Source organism: Delphinus delphis, chromosome 8 (genome assembly GCF_949987515.2).
Source record: "Delphinus delphis chromosome 8, mDelDel1.2, whole genome shotgun sequence".
NCBI classification, from domain to species: Eukaryota; Metazoa; Chordata; class Mammalia; order Artiodactyla; family Delphinidae; genus Delphinus; species Delphinus delphis.
The window spans coordinates 5,923,388-5,948,520 of NC_082690.1; the positions used below are offsets into that span (position 1 = coordinate 5,923,388).

The 25,133-nt window shown below is 44.5% G+C and overlaps 1 long non-coding RNA gene across 8 annotated transcripts in view; it reads right to left on the bottom strand.

Annotated features, from left to right (window-relative positions):
- The window catches only part of LOC132429402 (uncharacterized), a 285,989-nt gene that overhangs the window by 258,222 nt on the left and 2,634 nt on the right, over nucleotides 1-25,133 (bottom strand). Inside the window, exon 2 of one of the 8 annotated variants that reach the window (XR_009520330.1) lies at nucleotides 17,794-17,876. The exons of the other annotated variants lie outside the window; for them this stretch is intronic. This is a non-coding gene — a long non-coding RNA (uncharacterized lncRNA). The remainder of the gene's footprint in view (nucleotides 1-17,793; nucleotides 17,877-25,133) is intronic. 8 annotated transcript variants of the gene reach the window in all.

Consider the following 25,133-nt stretch of genomic DNA (forward strand, 5'->3'; position numbering starts at 1 on the left):
TTGGATTAGGTATTATAAGTCACCTAGAGATGATTTAAAGTGTACAGGAGGACGTGCGGGGGTTATATACAAATACTACGCCATTTTATACAAAGCACTTGAGCATCTGCAGATTCTGGTATCCGTGGGGGTCCTAGAGCCAATCCCCCACAGACATGGAGGGAAACTGTATGGGATTATCTCATCCAAGCCTATCAAACGCTTATCAGCACGTCTGCAGGGAGCTGTACAGTAGCCAAGCGCTCAGTCTCACGGGGACTAAGACGGGGCTGGATGAGCGTACAGAGCAGCCTGAAGAAGAGGCAGCCAAGGGAAGGGAGGAGGGGGCCAAGCAACTGGGTGCGGTTTTCCTGCCTGAAGACACTTGAGGAATAAGCCAGGAGAGAAACGGGAAGGGAGGTCACAGTTGTTGAACACTCCCCTATGCGTCCTCGCAAAACCCCATGAGCGAGGCATGGTCGTCCCCTCTTTGCTGAGAGGGAAACCAAGACCCAGAGAAGTGAAGGAATTCATCCAAGGTCCTGCAGAATGGAGGCCGAGTCCAAAAACTCAGGTCTGTTTGTTTGCAGAGCTGGGCTCACCATCCGCCCCAGGATGGAGAAGGTCTGACAATAGGGAACGGTCCCCAGAACAAAACCTTGGAGCTCTAACCTATAGGTTTCCTCCAGCCTGTTCTCCTAAAGGAAGCAAGGGTCTGTAATCGATACAATCACACAGTCAGTCAAAGCAAGCTTGCATTTTCCCAGGGGCCCTCTAACGTTCTCTGGACGGACCTACCAAGGTTGAGAATCGCACGGCAGAGAAAAGAGCCCATGATCTGGAGGCCAAGAACTTGAACACAAGGCTCCCCGTCCACTCTTTGTTGGCTGGTGATCTCGGGACTTTGGAAACCGTAAAGCATTCGACAAATACTGTCATTTTATGAATGATCTGAGAATCCTGGCCTCAACACACGGTCAGATATGATCTGGCCCTGGATGTTGAGCCCTTTGAGCACATCGACAGCCTTCAAAAAGGACAGCACGTCTCAGCGAAGCCTGACACAGCCCCTGCAAGCTTCCTGGTCTGTTTATTTGTTCGAAGCATCTGTTTGGTTAGAGAAACACAGCAAGAACGTCCCTCTGCCTGCAAACCTCCCCTTCAGCTGGACAGATGGGCCAGAGAGCAGGGCTCCCAGGAATAGGGGCGCTCAACAAGACGCAGATGGCCAGCTGACCCAGGTCACTGGACTCCACGTGCCGGAGGCTGTGCAACAGCTCAGGCAGCTCCCCTCCCCATGGCTACACTGACCCCTCTGGCAAAGAGCTCAGGGCTGGAATGGGTACCACTGCTTGGAACCAGAGAGCTCCAGTCCTCCCCCACCCTCCGCTCCCTTCCCACACTGGTCGATTCAGCACTGTGGTTGCCAGGAGGGCCTGCAGCCTGGACTGCACTCAGCTGATAGGAACTGTGCATGCGTCGGGGGGGCGGGCCACTGCCCTCTAGGAGATGGGAGGAGGGGGCTTGGGCTGGATGGTCCAGGGTGTGTTCTGGTTCCCAGACCTGATCTGGGCCGACCTGACATGAATGCCTTTCTCTCCCCCGTATCCATGCTCCAGGAAGTACTGCTATTTACTCGGAACACCTTCCACACCCCCTCCACCCTACTCTCCACCCCCAACACGGAGACAGACACAATCTCGGGCAGACAACCTGTTCTCTGCGAAGCGTCTCCAACTCCTGGGGGCAGAGTTATTCTTATTTCAGATCTCCTCCTGCACCCTGTATCCACCTGAGGGAAGCCTGCGGGGTTCAAGTCCAGTTAATCCACTTACTAGCACAGAACTGTGGTAGGGATTATCTGAGTTAGCAGAGGTAAAGGGCAACGGCAAAGTCCTTATACGTGTATATATACCAATATACAAATCTATACATCCAAATACAGTATATCAATAGAGTATACATACTATATGATATGCTATATAGCATGTATGTATACATATACACAAGAGTATGTATATGTGTGTGTGTATATACACTCTGTTAGTTTACTGTCCATAGCTATGTAATTGATATATATTATATACAAATAGATTAGTATGTTATTAGTAGTATATTAATATTGGCACCATATCATGTGCTAATAAGTATATTATATATCACATATTATTGGTATCTTCCGGGATGAGCATCGTATCACGTCATCGTCCATTTACTTGTCTGCCTTCTTCACTAGACCACGGGCTCTTGAACAGCCGGAGCCATGACTCCGGTTTCATCCACCTCTAAGCCAGGGTCTGGAACCCAGTAGGTACTCAATAACCAACTGATGAATGGATAAATACCAGAACACTGTGGGCCCACCCCCGCCCATATACTATCAACCGAGGCAGAAAGGTCCGACTGGCCACCCAGTCCTCCCCAATCTTTTAAACTTCCCAGCAGAATCTCAGGCGGAACGTTCCAGCAGAGGCCTGGCTTTAATTTTCAGAGATAAAGAGCTAAGTGCTGGAGAAATGCCTTATCCGGCGTTTCAAGCCCTTTCTCCGGATTCGGCCCCCCGAGACTCGAGACTCCCGCTTCGGCCGCCCTCCCAGGCCCCTCCCAGGCTACACCCGCGCCGACGGGGTCTCCACCCCTGGGCGGCCCTGCTTTCCCACACAGTGTGCGACGCGGCCGCCTGCTCTCAAGGACGGAGGAAACCGGCCACTTCAGAGGCCGGGCGGGCTGGTGCCGTTCCCGCAGCTGTCACCCGTGGCCTCTCAACACCCACCAGCTCCGCTGGAAGCAGCCCAAGCGCCTCCAACGCCCAGAGCGACATCCAAGCCTGAGCCTCCCGTGGCCCCGAGGCTGGAGGGACCACACACAGCAGGCGGCGCACACCCCACCCTCGGGCCTCACTCCCCACCCAGGCCTCACACAGACGCCCACCTCACACGCTGCGCTCCACGCAAAGCCCCTCTCGGAGGTATCCTGCCGCCTCCACCCTGGACGCAAGCAACGCTGTGAAGGCCACAGCGCACTGAACGCTGTCACTGCCTGAGTCTGCAGCACCTCCTGTCTGCCCCTCCTCATGAGCAGAGCAGAAAGGAGTCCGGATCCTGAAGCAAAAACATCGCCACCCTTAGGCTCCATAACCTCACACAAGACGTAAAATGCAAATGGGCCCTCAACAGCAGGTCCTCAGCACGCGAGGCACTTTCTAAGAGTGAGAAAGACGCCAGTATCCCTCCTTTTCAGCAAGAAAAATGAGATTCGTGGTATCACTTCTGATAATGTTCTTGGAGCTTCCTTGGACCCTCTCCCACCTTTGGGTTCCCCCAGAGCAGCTCCACCTTGGTGTGTTTTATATACGAATTTCTGAGTGAACTTTAGCTTGAAAGAATGCCATGGCTATAAACTAATGTTCATGCAGTTCCTATATCTGCTGCGTATCCAAATATATGGGGTCAATCTGGATGAAGTTTCAGCCCCACCTTGTCCCTCCCCTTCAACCCTCTCTACACACATGTGCACACATGCCTGTGAGCACACACACACACGTCAGTCCTCCCAAGCCAAGCCTTGATGTTCCTGGCAAGGAAAGGGCTACTTTTAGATACCAGGCTTAAATGGCAAAGAAGGCCAAGGTGGCCACCAATCTTTTCTCTGGGACCAGTACTTTGGGAAGGACGTTTCTACTTCCAGCCGCAGGCTCCTAACGTAACTGACATGCAGCCTCCTCAGACGGTGGGGTCATTTCATCCTCAGGTTTCTGCTGCAACCCCAGAAGTCCATGTTGGGAAACGATGGGGGAGGGTAGGACAGATACAATCTTGAGGATATTGTTGGGAAACGGAGGAATTTGTGGAGTAAACACTCCACTCTTCTCAAGTTTGTCTTCCCATAAAAGCTCGGTACTAGAGAGAAGGCTGCATCTGACATTCTGCAAGCTGTCATTAGACACCACTGCGTGCGTGAGCCAGCACTTGTACCAGGAGGGGATAAAAAAGAAAGATTTCCCGTCTGTGAGGACCCGACCACCTCCCTGGAGAGACAAGACCGCAGTTGTCCATAGACAGGCACATGGCAACCCAAAGCAGCGTGATCAGTGCCAAGGGAAGGAAGGAACTCAGAGGAGACACAGAGACCTCAGGAAGCCTTCATGGAGAGATGGGACTCGATGACTCGGGCGTGAAAAGGGTGGATGGGAAGCATTTCAGGGCAGAAGAGGTAGCCTAGAGAGGACTAGCTGGGAACGAGCAGGAAGTGCTTGGAGGATGCGGAGTAGGACAGCAGAACTGCGTTTGGGGGATGGCTGAGAATAAACACCAACACAGCCAAGAGTGCTACTGAGTGATTACTTACTGTTGATGGATTTATATAAATAATGTCTCCCTATTTCTAACCATCCTGTGAGGCAGGTAGTGCCATCCCAGTTCTACAGAGAAGGAAGGTGAGCTTGGAGAGATTCGGTCACCTGCCCAAGGCCCCATCCCCACCTCCGTCCCCCAAACAAAGCCTGAGCTTTCTCTTCCCAAATCCCTGTGTTAGTTGGGCCCAACCATCATGGTTTCCACAACAGCCAGAGGAATATTCTCTCGTAGCAGACCTGGGAAGGTCGTGAAGGCAGATTTAATGGTAAGATTCATCCTAGCGGCCTCCCCATAGCACGTATGTATCATCTTTACCTAAGCTACTGATTTCTCCATTCATTCCGTTTACTTGTTCCTGCAGTAAACCCGCGCCCTGAAGGAAAAAGATGTTAAACATCTGGGATTTCAATTAACCATCGACTTAAACCACGGTTCTCAAAAAAAGTGCCAGGTGGAGCCAGAACTGCATTGAGCAAATGAATTAAGCTACGAGAAGGAGATGAGGACGGAAGCGCAGCCCAGACCTTGGGCAGCACCACCCTGAGCCCAGGGAAGGGCGAGGTTATGGCGGGCACTGAGCCACGCTGGCTGGGCTTCCCTTGCCCACCAAGCCCCAGACCAGGGCGCAGGGGATTGGGGAGGCGTTGGAAGAGCAGGAACACCTGGTGGGAATTCTCCTGGAATTCCTGGGAAGCAGAGGGGCACTGGGACGGGGAGCTTAGTCTGGTTTTCTCCCTGTTTCAGCATCAGATCCTGATGTTGCAGCCCAATCACCTCCCCTCCCCCCATGGTAACCCTGGGTGACTGAGAAGCAGGGGGTAGAAGGTGAGGCCTCCAGGGAATCCCAGCAGCCCCACTTCTCTGCCCTCAGCTCCCCACCCACTTCACCTGCCAGTGCAACTCAGTGCTGAGCTAAAGGCCAAGCGACCGTATGATCTGTCCTCCAAACCAGCATCCTCCTGAGAACGCAAGGGGGCGTCGTTAATAATTATGCAGGACAACAGCTGTACACTGGAGCTGGGGAACTAGGGCATGTGGTGTCCCTGGTTACAGGGCTCAGGGCAAAGTCTATGCAGGGCTGGCCTTGAAGAATTTGCCTTTTAAGGAAAATCAGTTGATTTCAGTTATGGCAGAGAAGTTCTCCCAGGGACTTTTTTAGAGCCCCTAAGGGTCTCCCCCTCTCCTCTCTGGTGTAAGGTTTGTAGTCAGAGAAAGCAGGTTGGGGGGCGGTGGAATTAAACTCACTGACTAATAACCAAGAACCCAAAAATATATCGTGGCAATGGTCCTGTTGACAACTGGGTTACACTGGAGCCATTTCCCAGAATCCCCTTCCCTGGATGGTTCTGGGTTAGACTTAGCCGAAAGTGGGACTTCAGTAGCTTTGCAGGCAGAAACGAGAGCCTGGCCATCAGATACTTGGCTTCCAGTGGACTTTCTCACCCCCTCCTGCTTTGTGGAGTCATTTCAGCAAGTGGGCTTCCCCAACTGGCACACCCCCAGCTCTGCCCAGCACCTCCCAGGTGGTGTAGGATCCATTCCTATAAGAAATCTCCTCTCCCATAACTCCCACAACAGTGAATCTGCTTCCCTGATTAAACCCTGACTGACACAGAGAGGGCAGACTTTTTAAACATCTGGACAGGTGCAGGCCAATTATACGCAAAGGCATACTTGTCTCCCGTTATTCCTGCAAATATTGGTGACTAAAGAGAGCCTCAGAGGAGAGTCCACATGAGGGGCTGGGAGGTAGAGGAAACCAGGCTCGGGAACCCCGGTTCTGGACCCAAATCCCAGTTCTGCCAACTAATCACTGCTGGGGGCAAGTGGATAGCTTTCCTGAGTCTCAGTGTTCTCCTCTGTAGTTCCTCTTGTTCTGCAACACCCAGCTACACCAAAGGGCCAACACACGACTGGACATCACTGTCCCCTTCTCAACCTGCCACCCCCGAGACGCTCCATGCTGGTCACCAACCCCACATCCAAGGGGCAGCAGCCTGGGAAGGAAGAATCACGAAAGCCAAACAGGCAAGGGCTGAGCGGGAGAGGAGGCATCAGAAAGAGCTGGCAAGGAGAAGGGCAGAGGGACTATCTGCAGGAGAGAGGTGTCCTCACACGGCCTTCCCCGGGCTGCCGGGACACTTTCGAGGGATACATTTCAGAGCAGAGAGTCACATTTCGAGATGTCCATCTCGTACGGGGCCAGCCTCCTGTGTACCACTGTGGTTTCGAGGAGCTGATTCACTGTCCCCACCTGCACCCTCACCCGCACCTGCTCCTTCGGTGCTGCCTGACCGGTGGCCTGTCTGCCCAATGTCATCTCTCCTCCACACGAGCACTGACCCTTCAGATCACTGCGGGAGCCTTTCAGCCCCGGCCTGCACCCTGCACTTGGCTAAACAGGAACCAAGCCCACGTGGGCCTCCTGAGAGCTGGGGACTGGAACGGATACGCGTGCGGTGGAGACCCAGCTGCCTCCTCCAGCCCCGAGGCCGATGCAGCAGCTTGCGGAGCAGGCTCTGAGCAGGTGCCATTCATTCTGGGGGGAGAGTGTAGGCAATGGGGACAAGGTGCCCAAAGGCAGGGTCCTCCAGGAGTCGAGTTGGAGAGTCCATGTTGGGGTCCCTCGGCCTCCCTAGAAGACAGTCCTTCCACCAGGTGGTTCAGGCTCTGTCGTGTGGACTCTTCCCAGGACGCTTGCTGGGCAGACCACACTCTTCAACAGACACCCAGACAGCAAAGCAGGGGCGGCCGACCCTGTGCCCATGAACCAAGCTCAGCGGGCTCTCTACCCAGATTCTGACACTGGGGTTCTGAGACTCATCGGGGGCTGATTAAATCAATACATGTGATTCCCTCAAGCCTGTGCAGACCCTTGGGAGATCTTCACTCCAGAACAACACGGTATTTGGCAACCTGAGTCCCTACAATCTCTGCTGAGAGCTCAGCATCTCAAAGGTTTCCCGCCCAAATCTGTATTTCATCAACATAGCATCCAATCCATCCTCCACTCAGCCCTGGGACCCTTCTAACCTGCCCAGAGAGGTGCCTCCTTTTAGGGTTGGTCAAGGCCAGTGGTTCTCAAAGCGGGGCTCCCAGATCAACAGCATCACAGCACCTGGGAACTTGTTAGAAAGGCAAGCTATTGGCCCCCACCCCAGACCTACTGAATCAGAAATTCTGGGGGTGGGCCCAGCACTCTGTGCTTTAAGAATCACTGGTCTAGACTTACGATCTCCTCTCTGCCATCAGAGCCAGAATAAGAGGGAAGGTACTGGAGGCAAGAGGACCGGGCAGAGGCCTGGGACCCATGCGGCCATGGATGAAGGTAAGGAGAAGGTCTGCTTGCTCTCTGATGAGCTAAGAGGGAGGCTGGCTTTCCCCGGGCAGCAGAAGTTCAGGCATCTGTCGCTCTGTGAGCCTACTCTGTCCCCAGAAGAGTCTGACCATGTGTCCCTGCAAACACAGCTTGCCCTACCGCAGAGCAGATGTTCCCAAGAGCTGAGCCGTTTGAAAAGAGTTAATGGGCAGCCGTAAATCATCAGCTGGAGACACGCGGAGGCTGCAGGGGAGATGAGGCCACTTGGCCTGAGCCCCAGCATGAGAACTAGGTGTGTGCTCCACTTGAGCCGGCATGCGGGCCATAAGCCAAACAGGGGAAGGTTGGGCAGGGCTGGTCCTCATGCCTGCTTGGAGCTCAGACCGCAGCCACTCGCGCTACCGGGGAGATCCTGAGTGAGGAGCGGAGAACCCAACTGGCCAAGGTCCTACCAGCTGCTTCAGGGGGCGGTCTGGAAGGGCACCATGCCCAGTCCTTGTGCCCCCCTTCCCTCCTCTCCCTGCATGGTCCTCACTGAGGTTCTTCCCCAGGAGGGCTTGAGTTAGTAAGAGAGGTGGGCAAGGAAGGGAGCACAGACAGGAAATGAGCCTGGAAAGCTCCAGGATGCTTGGGGAAGCCCAGGGCACCAGCAGCCTGGAGGGGAGCCTTCTCCACCACCACCCATTCTGTCCTCCCAACTGCAACCTCCCCACAGATCTGAACTGAGCCTGATGCCAGATACCCTGCTGACCTCTGTGCTGAGGCTCCCCCGGGGGCAGAGGTGCCAGTTCTGAGCCACTGTCCGTTGCAAGCTACTCTGATCACCCAAGCTCAGCTTCTCCGGTCTTCATGTCCCTCTGCCTCCTCCCACCCCCAACCACGCCCATGGCGGATGTGCACTTGAATCTGAGTGTCCACCTGTGAGGACCGCTACTGAACCTGGAGTTCAGCACTGAAGACCAGTGCCATCATTTGGGACCAGTTCTCCAAAATGGTGGGGAACAAGGCACACTTGGTAGGGGTAACCATGCAGAGCCCTTTGTCAGGAGGGCAGAAAGGGAAGCAGTCAGCCTGGATTTGGCAGGAAAGGGAGTGTAACTAAAACTAAAAAGATTTAGATTCTGGGCCTATTAAACATGTGAAAGGATGCTAAAATTAAAGTTTCAGCAGAAGAATTCATATCATAAAGATTGGTACCACCAGATGTAGGAGACCAATTCCTATGTGTGCACCTCACGCAGCAAATGTTCCAGGACAAACTGCACCACTCTGGGATGCTTGGGCAAATCAGTAATACAGGAAGGGAACCAAGAGTTGTGGGAAAAGGTGCAGGAAGAAAGGTCTGTGGGGAGAGCTGTGGCTGAGCTGCGAGTCCCACCCCTCCCCCACTTGGGGTGATCATCTCACCCCAAGGCTAGTGAGAAGGGGCTGCTACGAGATTCCTCAGAAAACCTGCACTGTGTTTCTTGCCACTGGAAGAAGATAAAGCGGCCTGGTGTGGGGTCACTCCTGAGAAAGTAAAGATGCACATGGCCCAGGTGGATGTGGCTGCATGACTTATCCTGGAACCACGTGTGCTTGAGAAGAATGTATCTTCTGCTGCTGTTGGATGGGATGTTCTATATGTCCTTTGGGTCCATCTGCTCTAACATATAGTTTATTTTTTTAATAAATAAATTTATTTATTTATTTTTAATTTTGGCTGTGTCGGGTCTTCATTGCTGCGTGCAGACTTTCTCTAGTTATGGCGAGCGGGGGCTACTCTTCGATGCAGTTCTCGGGCTTCTCATTGCAGTGGCTTCTCTTGTTGCGGAGCACAGGCTCTAGGTGCACGGGCTACAGTAGTTGTGGCCCATGGGTTCAGTAGTTGTGGCACACGGACTTAGTTGTTCCACAGCATGTGGGATCTTCCCGGACCAGGGATCGAACCCGTGTCCCCTGCACTGGCGGGTGGATTCTTAACCACTGTGCCACTAGGGAAGTCCCTCTAACATATAGTTTAAATCCAGCGTTTCCACACTGATTTTATGTCTGGGTGATCTATCCATCGTTGAAAGTGGATTATTGAAGTCCCCTCCTGTTATTGTATTGCTTTATATTTCTCCCTTCAGATATGTTGGTGTTTGCTTTATATATTTAGGTGCTCCTATGTTGGGTGCATAAATATTTACAACTGTTGTATCCACTTGATGAACTGACCCCTTTATCACTATATAATGACCTTCTTTGACTCTTTTGACAGTTTTTTAGTTGAAGTCTACTTTATCTGATATAAGTATAGCTATATACTATACTTTGGTTTCTATTTATATGGAATACCTTTTTCCACCTCTTCACTTTCAGTCTACTTGTGTCCCTAAAGATGAAGTGAGTCTCTTGTAGGCGGCATTTAATTGGGGCTTGTTTTTTTAATCCATTCACCCACTCTGTGTCTTTTTATTGTAGAATTTAGTCCCTTTACATTTAAAGTAATTACTGGTAAGTATGGGCTTAATATTGCCATTTTCTTCACTGTTTTCTGGCTGTTTTGTAGTTCCTTTGTTCCTATCTTCCTCTCTTGCTCTCTTCCTTTGTGGTTTGATGATTCTCTGTGGTGGTGTACTTTGATTCCTTTCTCCTTGTCTTTATCTACCACAAGTTTTTGTTTTGTAGTTATCATGAGACTTACATAAAACATCTCACATACCTGCAGTATGCTGTTCCTCATTTGTAATGCACTGTGCAAAACAGTAGTGAGCATGGCTTTCTTAACACAGCATTTTCTATTTTCACCCATCACTTCACAGTGATGTTTTGCCTCGAATTATTTTCAGTTTTGATTTTCACTGAATAAACCTGTACTTTTAGCACAGCCCCAAAGAAGTAATCGAAAGGTTCAATTTTTTTAAGTAAATAATATTGTTCAGGTTTCCTTTTATACAGTTCTGTAGATTTAAAATACAGCTTCTGGGTCGAGGGGTCTGCAGGAGGGAGCGTGCTGGGAGAACCCACCAAAGTGCCCACACAAGAGAGTGCTCTTCATACCCAAAGCACAAAGCCACTTTGGGAAATTTCCAGTCAAGAATGAACCTTTTCTATGTCCTCTGCCCCCTACCTTTTCTCACCACTCCCCATCCACCTTCCCATCCATGGAGGGAAAAGAAACCAATCAGGAGGTAAGAGAGGAAGATGAGAAGAAAGGGCTGAAAAATAGAGAACCAAGCACATCCCTCACTTCGCTCCTACAGCAGGCTCCAGAGGGACCCCGCCTGAGGCTCACCTGAGCCAAGGGAGGGGAAGAAGTTTAACATTAAATCTAGTTCAGAATCTTTACTATTGTCTTCAACTGGACATTGCAGTTTCTGAATTGAGGCTGTTGGAGAATTAATGTGTTGGTAAGATGTACCTGCTGGAGTATCCCTCTAGGGCAAGAGAAGACTGCACCTGCTGAGTAATTTTAAAGGGATGATGAGACACACAAAATATTAAGTTGCATTTTGATCGTGTCACGTATTGTGAATGTTCACAGGGCACTACTGTGTACCGGGCATTTTCCCTGCATTGTCTACTCTAATGCTCCCAACAGCAACACTGGATCAGGTGTTGTCATCCTCACTTCACAGCTGAGGAAGCGGACACTCGGCGAGGTTAAGGACCCTTTCCAATGATACACAAGTGGAGAAGCCAAGGTGGAACTAATCTGTCTCTGATTCCAAAGTCTTTGTGTCAAGTTAGACACATTCTTTCTGCCTACAGGTTCATCACAGTTTCTAAAATGTGAGGGTGAAAATCAAGGAACACCCACATGTTTGTTTGCATGTGGCTACATTTCCCAGGAGCCTACAAATTCTATCGCTTTAATGCTCAACCTTCACCTTCCCCCAGCTGCTTCTCCAATAGAAGCAGGTCCCATGCAGGAAAGAGTGTTAAAAGTGGGCTTTCAGCTCCAGCCAGAAACAGGGATATGACATGTGAAGGGTGTTCCTTTTTTTCTTCACCACATCCTTTGCAGTCACGACTGCACTTTAAAGAGAATGTCAGGTTGGTGGAATTAGTTAAGCTCCAAGACAAACGTTATATGTTTGTTTTTAAACCAGGCCTCCTGAGTAAAAAACCAGCAAGCATATGACAGGGAAAAATCTCCTTCTACAGGCTTTCACGGGCACAGCCAGAGGCCTCCTTAGGCTGAGGAAGACTTTCTTTTCTAATTTAGAGACTCAAGGGTACAAATAAAGTTAGGTACTGGTTAAAGAACCTGGCCAAACTTTTAAACAAATCCAAGTTTCTATGAGGCAGTCAGATAGAACAGACCCTTTATAAGGAAAGGACTTGTTTTGGTTTGGAGACTGTAAAGAAGGGAGACTCGTCCCTGAGATCCTGAGCTCAACCTCTGACACTCTAAGAATTGTCCCCAGTACCCTCCTGGGTCAGTGAGAGTCCTGAAAGACACCGACGACCACAGCAAGTAAGATTCTGGTCAAATAGACATAACTCCTTCAGTCAACAACCATCAACAAGCCAGCAGCCTGCCAGGCCTCCCAGACAACAGAGAGGTTAGCATCTCAAGAGAATCTTTGAAATCAGGTACAGGTTCAGAGCCCAACTCTAAACTCACCATCTGAGCAACTCGTGGTAAACTGCTTACCAGGCCCCAGTTTCCTGATCTGTAAATTGAGCATACAGGCAATGCCCATACAAAGGGTAATTGTGAGGGTTAAATGAGATGATATTTGTAAAGCAGCTTGCACAGTTCCTGGCTGTTAATATTAAGTGTTAAATATATTTTTAATATATGTATTTAAACTATAAAAAAATTAAATTTAAAAACTGTAAAAGCTGCCCTTCCCCAGGATCCCAGTCCCCAGCTTAGACTATTGTGGTAACTTTTGTGAGGGTTCAAAGAGAGAGCTGAATTTCCATTTCTGGGAAGAGGGAGTAGACATATTTTTCCTCTTCCTTCCACCATATACAACTAAAAGCCCAGGATAGAATATACAGAACAAATACAAGAAGACTCTGAAAAGTGGAATGGAAAAGGCAGACTGGCGAGGGACCTCAGAATCTGATGACAACACAGCAGTCAGTTTTCTGAGCTTATTTTTTGCCTCGTATATACCAGACTTGGAGCTGAAGAAGAGAGCAAACAGACCAAAAAACAGACAAACTCCCAGAAAAACTCTTCTCTCTTTGGCCAAAGAACCAGGAAAAGGGAGCCTAGAAAGACAGAAATCTTGTAGTCGATCACTGCTCTACTCCAGCCAAATGCCACGGAAAAAGGCTGTGATCCGGGAAAGCTGGGTGGGGAGCTACCCCTCACCTGCTCCATCAGGGTGCAACAAGACACCCTCAACATCCCTGCATGGTACTGTCACTTAGAAGGTCAAGAAGGGCGCTGGGAGCTTCATCTCCACCGGGCAGTGACATCATCTTCCCTTGGGGTCCAAGTGGAGACCAATGGAGACATGGACTTCAAGTCCACATGGAAATAATGAGGTGACCCCCAACCTGCAGAGTTTGTGTCAGAGGAGACAGGACTCACTGTCACCCAGCAGTAATGAAACCACCACACCCTCCCTTCCCTAGAGTCAGTGAAGGCCACATGGGAAGCAGAACAAGGCACTCCTCCCCCTGCCAGCCAGGAAGTTTCAGTGGAGGCCTAGCAAGGAGCCAGAAATCCCGCCCCCCGTGCCCAGCAGTAATGAGGAGCCTCCTCAGGTGTCATTAGAGAGATCCAGTGAGGGATTCAGAATTCTGCTCTCACCTGGCAGTAGAAGGTGACCTTCCCCTGCAATCCTAAATATATATGTACCAAACAACAAAGCTACAAAATATGTGAGGCAAAAACTGATAGAACTGAGAGGAAAAAATAGACAAACCCACAATTATATTTGGGGACTTTAATACCACTATCCAAAAATTAATAGAAAAATTAGACAGAAAATCACCAAGAGTATGAAAGAACTCAACACCATCATCAACCAGTAGGATCTCATTGACACTTACGGAACACTCCACCCAATAACAGCAGAATACATACTCTTTTCAAGTTCCCTCAAAACATATACCAAGATAAACCATATCCTGGACCACAAAACCAACCTCAACAAAGTTAAAAGAACTGAAATCACATAGAGTGTGTTCTCTGACCACAGTGGAACCAAACTAGAAATCAATAACAGAAAGATAACAGGGAAATAAACAACACACTTCTAAATAATACATAGGTCAAAGGGGAATTCTCAAGGAAAATTTTTTTTAAAAAATTGAACTGAATGGAGCTTCCCTGGTGGCGCAGTGGTTGAGAGTCTGCCTGCCGATTCCGGGGACACGGATTCATGCCCTGGTCCAGAAGGATCCCACATGCCGCGGAGCGGCTGGGCCCGTGAGCCATGGCTGCTGAACCTGTGCATCCAGAGCCTGTGCTCCGCAACAGGAGAGGCCACAACAGTGAGAGGCCCGCGTACCGCCAAAAAAAAAAAAAAAAAATGAACTGAATGAAAACAATAACAACAACATATCAAAATTTGTGGGACACAGACAAAGCAGTGCTTTGAGGGCAATTTATAGGCCTAAATGATACATTAGAAAACAGTGTAAGTCTCCAATCTATGACCTAAGCTCCCACCTCAATAACCTAGAAAAAGAACAAATAAACCCAAAAAAGTGGAAGGAAGAAAACAAAGAGAAAAGCAGAAATCAATAAAGTTGAAAACTAAAAAACAATAGGGAAAAAATCAATGAAACAAAAAACTTCTTCGAAAAGATCGATAAAATTGACAAAACTCTAAGAAGATTAAAAAAGAAAAAAAGACAAGATATAAATTAATAATATTAGGAATGAAATAGAGGCTAACATTACATACTTCATAAACATCATGAGGATAAGAGAATACTATGAACAACTCTGCATACATAAATTTAACAACTTGAATGAAATAGACTAATTTCTTGAAAAACACAAACTATCACAACTCATCCAAAATGAAGTAGATAATTTGAATAGTCCTTAACTATTAAGAAAATTGAATTCGTAATTTTTTAAATGCCCCAAAGAGAAGTCTCTGGGCCCAAACGGTTTCATAGAGAATTCTACCCAAAGAAGATTTAACACCAATTCTATACTATCTCTTCCAGAAAATGGAAGAGAAGGAAACACTTCTCAATTTATTTAATGAAGTATTATCCTGATACTAAAGACAACACAGAAAAAGAAAACACACCAGTATCCATCATAAATATAACACCAAAATCTTTAATAAAACATTAGCAAATAGAATTTAGCAATACAGAAAAGAATTTGACTTAAGTGTATAATTTAATAGGGTGTCTTCCAGGTATGCAAGGGTGACTCAATTCACAATCAGTGTCGCCCCCATATAACAGGCTAAAGAAGAAACAGCTCATGATGATATCAGTCAATATGGAAAAAGCATTTGACAAAATTCAACACCTATATATGATGAAAACACTCAGATAACTAGCAATAGAAAGATCTTCCTCAAACTGATAAAAAGCATCTACGAAAACCTACAGCCAATGTACTTAATGGTGAAAAAATGAATGTTATCGCCCCTCCAAGTCTGGGATCAAAACAAGGGTGTCTGCCCTCACTACTCTCATTTACATAGTGCCGAAAGTTCTAGCCAGTGTAATAGGGGAAGGAAAGGAAATAAAAGGCATACAGATCCAAAATGAAGAAATAAAAATATCCCTATTTTCAGATGACATGATTATATATGTGGAAAATCTCAAGGAATCTGTTTTTAAAGGTCCGAGAATTGAGTGAGTTCAGCAAGCTTCCAAGGTACAAGATAAACATTTTAAAGTTAACTGCATTTCTACATACTAGCAATGAACACATAGACACCAAAGGTACAAATACCGTACCATTACAATAACTGAAAAATATTAAACACTTAAGTGTAAATCTAACAAAACATGTATAGAATTTTTATGTTAAAAACTACCAAATGCTAATGAAAGAAAGAATTCCTAAATAAATGGAGAGACATATCGTGCTTATGGATTGTAAGACTCAACATAGTAAATATGTCGATTCTCCCCAAATTTATATACAGATTTAACATAATTCTTATCAAAATGCCCCAAGGATTTTTGTAGCTGTATACAAAGTTACTCTAAAATTTAGATGGAACAGCAAACAAACTAGAACAGCTAAAAGAAATTTTGAGAAAGAAGAATAAGAGGAAATCATCTACCCAATTTCAAGACATTATATAGCTATAGTAATGAAGACTGTGTGTACTGGCAGAAGGAAAACTACACAGATCAATGCAACAGAATAGAGAACCCAGACACAGACCCACACAAATATGCCAAACTGTTTACTGACAAAGGTGCAAAAGCAATTCATGGAGGCAAATATAGCCTTTCAACAAATGGTGCTGGAGGAACTAGAAACCCAGAGGCAACAAAATGAACTTCAATCCAAGTCTCACACCTCATTAAAAATTTCACTCAGAATGGATCATGGACTTTAATATAAAACATAAAACTGTAAAACTTTTTTTTAAAATAGGAGAAAATCTTTGGGATATAGGGGTAGGCAAGGAGTTCCTAGACATGGGACCAAAATCATAATCCACAAAAGGAAAAATGATAAACTGGACTTCATCAAAATTCAAAACATTTGCTCTGCAGAAGACCCTACCAAGAAGTCTACAAACTGGGAGAAAATATTCTCAAAACACATATCTAACAAAGGACTAATATCTAGAATATATATAGAACACTCAAAACTCAGTAGAAAAATCAATAATCCAATTAGAAAATGAGCAAAAGACATGAAGAGCCATATTCAAAGAGGATCTAAAGATGGCAAATCAGCACGTGAAAAGATGTTCAACATTATTTGCCATTATGGAAATACAAATTAAAACCCCCCGTATCACTGCATACCTATCAGAATGGCTAAAATAAAAGATAGTGACGGGAGAAACAAGATCACTCACACATGACTGATGGGAACATAAAATGGTGCAGCCACTCAGGAAAACAGCTGGGCAGTTTCTTAAAAAACTAAACATGCAACAACCATATGACCCAGCAATTTGCACTCCTGGGAATTATCCCAGATAAATGAAGACATTTTCACACAAAAACCTATGCACAAATATTTATAGTAGCTTTTCTCATTACAGCCAAAAATTTGAAACAGCCCAAATGCCCTTCAGTGGGTGAATGCTGAAACCAATGTGGCACATTCATACCATGGGATACTACTAAGAAATGAAGAGTAACAAACTTTGATATTAAAGAGGTGAAAAAAACTGGGCAGCATGTGTAAGGTTCACATTCCAGAGACACAGTCTCACTAAAAGACTGAGATCTAATCACAGGACTATAGAAAGCCTCCCTCCCCCCTCCAAAATCTGGCACATTACTAAAGGTCTATTTACCAGTTTCTTTTACATCATATACAGCCATCAAGAAAAAAATTATAAGACATGCTAAAAGGCAAAAAATACAGTATGAAGAGACAGAGTAAGCATCAGAACCAGACTCAAATATGGCAAGAATATTGGAATTATCAGACCAGGAATTTAAAACAGTTATGATTAATTTACTAAAAGCACTAATGGATAAAGTAGACAGCATGCAAGAACAAATGAGCAATGTAAGTAGAGAGATGGAAATTCTAAGGAAGAAAGAAAAAGTAATGCTAGAGATCAAAAATACTGTAAAAGAAATGAAGAATGCCTTTGAAGGACTCAGCAGTAGACTGGACATGGCTAAGGAAAAAATCTCTTTGCTTGAGGATATTTCAATAGAAACTTCCAAAACTGAAAAGCGAAAAGAAAAAGAACTGGGGAAAAAAAAAAAAAAAGAACAGAATATCCAAGAACTTTGGGACAACTACAAAAAGTATAACATACATGTAATGAAAACACCAAAAGGAAAAGAAAAAGAGAAAGAAACAGAAGAAATACTTGAAGCAATAATGACTGAGATTTTTTTGCCCCAAAATTAATGACACTAAACCACAAAAGCAAAAATCTCAGAGAACACCAAGCAGGATAAATGCAAAAACAAGCAAACAAACAAAAACACCTCGGCATGTCACAGTCAAAGTGCAGAAAATCAAAGATTAAAATAAAATACGTCTCAAGAAGACAGAGGTAAGGTTTAAAAATACCTTACCTTTAGGGTCTTCCCTGGTGGTCCAGTGGTTAAGAATCTGCGCTTCCACTGCAGAGGGCGCAGTTCTATCCCTCTTCGGGGAACTAAGATCCCACATGCAGTACAGTGCAGCCAGGGGAAAAAAAACAAAAAAAACACCTTACCTTTAGAGCAGCAAAGATAAGAATTACATCTGAATTCTCCTCAGTAGAAACCATACAAGCAAGAAGAAAATGAAGTAAAATGTTTAAAGTATTGAAAAGAAAAAATGACCAACCTAAAATTCTGTATTCTGTGAAATTATCCTTCAAAAGTAAAGAGGAATAAAGTCTTCCTCAGACAAACAGAAGTTGAGGGAATTTGTTGCTAGACCTGCCTTGAAATAGATGTTGAAAGAAGTTCTTCAGAGAAAAGGAAAGTGATATAGGTCAGAAACTTGGACCTACATAAAGAAAGGAAGCACATTAGAGAAAAAATTAGTAAAGGTAAAATAAAACTTTTATTTTTCTTATTCTTAATTGATCAGATAACAGTTGGTTCAAAATAATAATAGCAACAATGTATTCAATTGTGTATGCTTCTGTGTGTGTGTATTATTTATGCATATGTATAAGTGAAATGAATGGCAGCAAAGATACAAGGGATGAAAGGAAAGAACTAGGATAACTTTGTTATTATAAGGTACATGCAGTACCTGTGAATCAGTATAATGTTATTTGGAAGTGGCCTTGGATTAGCTGTAAATGTATATTTCAAAATTTAAGGCAAGCACTAAAAGAAGTTAAAAAAAAAGTATAACTGATATGCTAAGAAAGGAGAGAAAATGGAATCATAAAATACTCAATTAGAACCACAAAAGACAAGAAAGGAGTGGAAGACAAAACCAGGAACAAAGACAAGGGCAACAAATAGAAAACAGTAACAAATATGGCAGAGATTAATCCAACTATGTCAGTAATCACACTAAATGTCAATGGTTTAAATAGATCAATTAAAAGACAGAGATTGTCACAGTGGATTAAAAAAATAAAAAAGGACCCAGCTACACATTGTCTATAAGAAACCCACTTTCAGTATAAAGACACATATAGGTTAAAAGTAAATGAATAAAGATACATCATGCTTGACATGATATTATACATAGAGAATCCTAAAGATGCTACCAGAAAACTACTAGAGCTAATCAATGAATTTGGTAAAGTAGCAGGATACAAAATTAACGCACAGAAATCTCTTGCATTCTTATACACTAATGATGAAAAATCTGAAAGAGAAATTAAGGAAACAATCCCATTTACCATTTCAACAAAAAGAATAAAATACCTAGGAATAAACCTACCTAAGGAGACAAAAGACCTGTATGCAGAAAACTCTTAAGACACCAATGAAAGAAATTTGAGATGATACAAACAGATGGAGAGATATACCATGTTCTTAGATTGGAAGAATCAACATTGTGAAAATGACTATACTACCCAAAGCAATCTACAGATTCAATGCAATCCCTATCAAACTACCAATGGCATTTTTCACAGAACTAGAATAAAAAATTTCACAATTTGTATGGAAACACAAAAGACCCTGAATAGCCAGAGCAATCTTGAGAAAGAAAAACGGAGCTGGAGGAATCAAGCTCCTGGACTTCAGACTATACTACAAAGCTACAGTAATCAAGACAGTATGGTACTGGCACAAAAACAGAAATATAGATCAATGGAACAGCACAGAAAGCCCAGAGGTAAACCCACGCACATATGGTCACCTTATTTTTGATAAAGGATGCAAGAATATACAATGGAGAAAAGACAGCTTCTTCAATAGTGGTGCTGGGAAAACTGGACAGCTACATGTAAAAGAATGAAATTAGAACACTCCCTAACACCATACACAAAAATAAACTCAAAATGGATTAAAGACCTAAATGTAAGGTCAGACACTATAAAACTCTTAGAGGAAAACACAGGCAGAACACTATGACATAAATCACAGCAAGATCCTTTTTGACCCACCTCCTAGAGAAATGGAAATAAAAACAAAAATAAACAAATGGGACCTAATGAAACTTAAAAACTTTTGCACAGCAAAGGAAAACATAAACAACACCAAAAGACCACCCTCAGAATGGGAGAAAATATTTTCAAACAAAGCAACTGACAAAGGATTAATCTCCAAAAGTTACAAGCAGCTCATGCAGCTCAATATCAAAAAAACAAACAACCCAATCCCAAAATGGGCAGAAGACCTAAATAGACATTTCTCCAAAGAAGATACACAGATTGCCAACAAACACATGAAAGGATGCTCAACATCACTAACCATGAGAGAAATGCAAATCAAAACTACAATGAGGTATCACCTCACACTGGTCAGAATGGCCATCATCAAAAAATCTACAAACAATAAATGCTGGAGAGGGTGTGAAGAAAAGGGAACCCTCTTGCACTGTTGGTGGGAATATAAACTGATACAGCCGCTATGGAGAACAGTACGGAGGTTCCTTAAAAACTAAAAACAGAACTACCATACGACCCAGCAATCCCACTACTGGGCATATACCCTGAGAAAACCATAATTCAAAAAGAGTCATGGACCACAATGTTCATTGCAGCTCTATTTGCAATAGCCAGGACATGGAAGCAACCTAAGTGTCCACTGACAGATGAATGGATAAAGAAGTTGTGGCACATATATACAATGGAATATTACTCAGCCATAAAAAGAAATGAAATTGAGTTATTTATAGTGAGGTGGATGGACCTATAGAGTCTGTCATACAGAATGAAGTAAGTCAGAAAGAGAAAAACAAATACCATATGCTAACACATATATATAGAATCTAAAATTTTTTTAAAAATGGTTCTGAAGAACCTAGGGGAAGGACAGGAATAAAGACACAGAGAATGGACTTGAGCACACGGGGAGGGCGAAGGGTAAGCTGGGATGAAGTGAGGGAGTGGCATGGACATATATACCCTACCAAATGTAAAATAGATAGCTAGTGGGAAGCAGCCACATAGCACAGGGAGATCAGCTCGGTGCTTTGTGACCACCTAGAGGGGTGGGATAGGGAGGGTGGGAGGGAGATGCAAGAGGGAGGAGATATGGGGATATATGTATATGTATAGCTGATTTACTTTGTTATAAAGCAGTAACTAACACACCACTGTAAAGCAATTATACTCCAATAAAGATGTTAAAAAAAAAAAAGATACATCATGCTAATACTAATCAAAAGAAAGGGCATAGCTATACTAATATCAGACAGACTAGACTTCAGAGCAAAGAAAGTAATCAGGGATAAAGAGGAGCATTACATAGTGACATAGGGATCAATTTTCCTAGAAGACATAACAATCCTTAATGTGAATGAATCTCACAACAGAGCATCAAAACCGTGTGGCAAAAAGTGATAAAACTTCAGAGAGAACTAGATAAACCCCCCATTATAGTTGGAGACTCAATACCCTTCTATCAGATCCAGAAGACTGAAAATCGTAGGGACACAGTTGAACTCTACGTTGAACCCAAAAGCATCAATAAACCAGATATAATTGACATCTATAGACTATGTCACTCAACAACAGAAGAACACAGATGCTTCTCAAGCTCATGTGGAACAAAATATTAGCAAATATAATCCAACAATGTATAAAAAGAATTATACACCACGATTAAGTGGAATTTATCCCTGATATGCAAGGCTGGTTCAACATTTGACAATCAATTAATATAATTCATCATATCAACAGATATATCTGATAAAAGACTAATATCCAACATATGCAAAGAGCTCTTAAAACTCAACAATAAGAAACTGAACAACCTGATTTTAAATGGACAAAAGACCTGAACAGACACCTCACCAAAGAAGATATACAGAAGGAAAATTAGCATATTAAAAGATGCTCAACATCACATGTCATTAAGAAGTTGCACATTAAAACAGCAACATATTACTACACACCTATTAGAATGACCAAAATCCAAAACATTGACAACAGCGAATTCTGGTGAGGATGTAGAGCCACAGAAACTCTAATTCACTGCTGGTAGGAATGCAAAATGGTGCAGCCGGCCACTTCAGAAGACAATTGGCAGTTTCTTACAAAACGAAATATACTTTACCATATGATCTAGCAGTTCCACTCCTTGGTATTTACCAAATAAGTTGAAAACTTGTGTACACACAAAAATCTGCATATGATTGTTTATAGCAGCTTTATTCATAATTGCTAAAACTTGGAAGCAACTAAGATATCGTTTAGTAGGTGAATGGCCACATAAACCGTGGTACAACCAGACACTGGAATATTATTCAGCACTGAAAATACATGAGCTATCAAGCCATGAAAATGCATGGAGGGAACTTAAATGCATATTACTAAGTGAGAACAGTCAATCTGAAAAGTCTACATATTGTACGACTCCAACTACTGTATATGACATTCTCAAAAGGTAAAACTGTGGAGGTAATGAAAAGATCAATGGTTGCCAGGGCCTGGCGGGGAGGGAAGGAAGGATGAATAGGTACAGCACAGAGGATTTTTAGGGCACTGAAAATACTCTGTGTGACACTTTAATGGTGGACCCATATACATTTGTCAACACTCATAGAATGTACAAAATCACGAGTAAACTCTAATATAAACTGTGAACTTTGGGCAATAATGCTGTGCCAGGTAGGCTCATTGATAGTGGGGAGGATGCATGTGCGAGAGGGCCAGGAATATACGGGAAATCTCTGCACTGTCTGCTCAATTTTGCTATGAACCTAACACTGCACTTTAAAATGTCTAGTTCTTTAAGTATGTCTAATTTTTTTAAAATGCCACTACCATAAATCTAACAGCTGAACTTCTTAGCATGTATCCCAGAGAAATAAAGACATTTCACACAAAAACCTGTACACAAATGTTTATAGCAGGGTTTTTCGTGTTAGCCAAAAACCTAAAACAGCCCAGATGCTGAAACCCACTGCAGTACGGCCATACCATGGAATACGACTCACAACAAAGAGGAACAAACTATTGATTAGCAGTCGCCAGGGGCTAAGGAGGGGATGAGAGTGAGAGGGAAATCACTATAAAAGGGCAGCATGAAGATACCCAGTGATGCTGCAAATGCTCTGTATCACCATCAGTATCCTGGTTGTGATATTACAGCACAGTTTTGCAAGATGTTATCATTGGGGAAACTGGGTAAAGGGCACATGGGCTCTCTCTGATTTCTTATAACTGCCTGAAATCTGCAGCTATCTCAAAATAAAAATTTTTATTTAAAAAAATGACAAAAGGAGAGCTGAAGAGATGCAGAAATGGAACACGGCAGATCCTAAAGTCATAGCAGCAGGGGATGCAAAACGCCAGCTGTCGGGGCCGCCTTGCCTCGCCCTGTCCTAAGAACCACGTGAAGCCAGTTCTCCTTCAGGACTGTGAGGGGTATTGGAGGTCAGGCAGAAGGAAGGGGGTACATACAATTGCTTTCAAAGGAGCCAGACAAAGAATAAGTTCTATATCAGACCAGAGCAAGGGCAGACATCCGTGGGAAAAAGACATCCATGTCCCAAGTTCCTAATTCAAGCTCAGCCCTGAAGGTTGGGCACAGGCTGGGGAGGGCAGGAAGGCTGGGGGGAGGTAGGCTGACACTCTGATAGAACCACAGATACAAAGAGTGGCTCCTTGTGACATGTCCTGCCCGGTCCCCGCTGTCCCTGAGCCCCAGTTGGTTCTTCAACACTTCCTTAAATGATCTGAGACACTTTGGTGGCCTCCATGCATTCCCACTTTTTACCCTAAGTTAGCTCAAGATAATGTTTTGTCCCTTGCAAATAAAAAAACGCACTGCCCCAAAAACCAAGGCTTGGGCTCTGACAATTTAAATATCATGAATTAAATAACTCTCACCTACGAACAAATTCAATCCAGCCTACAGTCGCCCTAAAGCCACAGGACCAGCTTCAACACGGAGAGGCAGATGGGGTGGTTACAACAGTAATAACTTCTAACTGGGTGATGTGGGAAAACTTCCTTCCTCTCTGCACTGATTTCATCCTCTGTAACATGCAGGGCATAGCAAGATAGGAGGGTCTATATCTATGCCTTCCCTCGCCTTCAAAAATCAACTTAGGGACTTCTGGGGTGGTCCAGTGATTAAGGCTTCACCTTCCAGTACAGGGGGTGTGGGTTCGATCCCTGGTCAGGGAACTAAGTAAGATCCCACTTGCCTCGGGGCCAAAAAACCAAAACATAAAACAGAAGCAATATTGTAACAAATTCCATAAAGACTCTAAAAATGGTCCACATCAAAAAAAAAACAACTTAAATGCCAACCATCTACACAGTCTGCCCTTGTTCATCTTCAAATAACTTCTCCCTCCTCTCAACCCCTAAAAATTTTATTTAAAACACTCCCACACTTCTTATCTTGTGTTATAATTAGATGAACATGTCTGATATTCCCTATTAAAGTGTAAATTCCCTGAGGACACATGTTTGTTTTACATTTATTTGTCCCCCATACTGCCTAGTAGGACACAGATAAAGTGGGCAGTGAGTTCTTTGTTGAAAGAATAAATCAAGGACAAACTGAGACAATTTGCTCCCGATGAGGAAGCCCTTTTAAAAGTATAAACCATAGGGCTTCCCTGGTGGCGCAGTGGTTGAGAGTCCGCCTGCCGATGCAGGGGACATGGGTTCGTGCCCCGGTCTGGGAGGATCCCAAATGCCGCGGAGCGGCTGGGTCTGTGAGCCATGGCCGCTGAGCCTGCGCGTCCAGAGCCTGTGCTCCGCAACGGGAGAGGCCACAGCGGTGAGAGGCCCACGTACCGCAAAAAAAAAAAAAAAAAAAAGTATAAACCATAAATTACGAAGTGTAAAGGCATTGTATATACATGTATATGTGTATATGTATGTGTGTGTGTGTGTATAAAGGCATTTTATATATGTATGTGTGTGTGTGTGTGTGTGTGTGTGTGCACCACCTGCTACGTGAACTGGGCCTAGTACTTTAACTTCTTTGGCTTCTCACAAACAAGGCTCTGTGGGCAAGGATCACAGGGAAGGTGAGGTTGCATTGTTTGCTTTTGTTTTTAATTTCTACCACTCCTAATTTCAAAGGAGTGAAACTGAAGGTTGGGTACAATAAAACCCCTAAGCCCCAGGCACATAAAGATAAAATTGAGAAATCGGAAATGGAGAGAAGAATTGGGGGAGATAAGTTAACTAGAACCATAGGTGCAACAGTCACTGCATGTGGGCTCTAAATTGAGTGCTAAGCTTCCTGGTAGCCAAGGCAAGAAGCAAAATGTGATAACGTTCTGAGCTCTCATTGTCAGAAACATGTGGGCTCTAAATTGAGTGCTA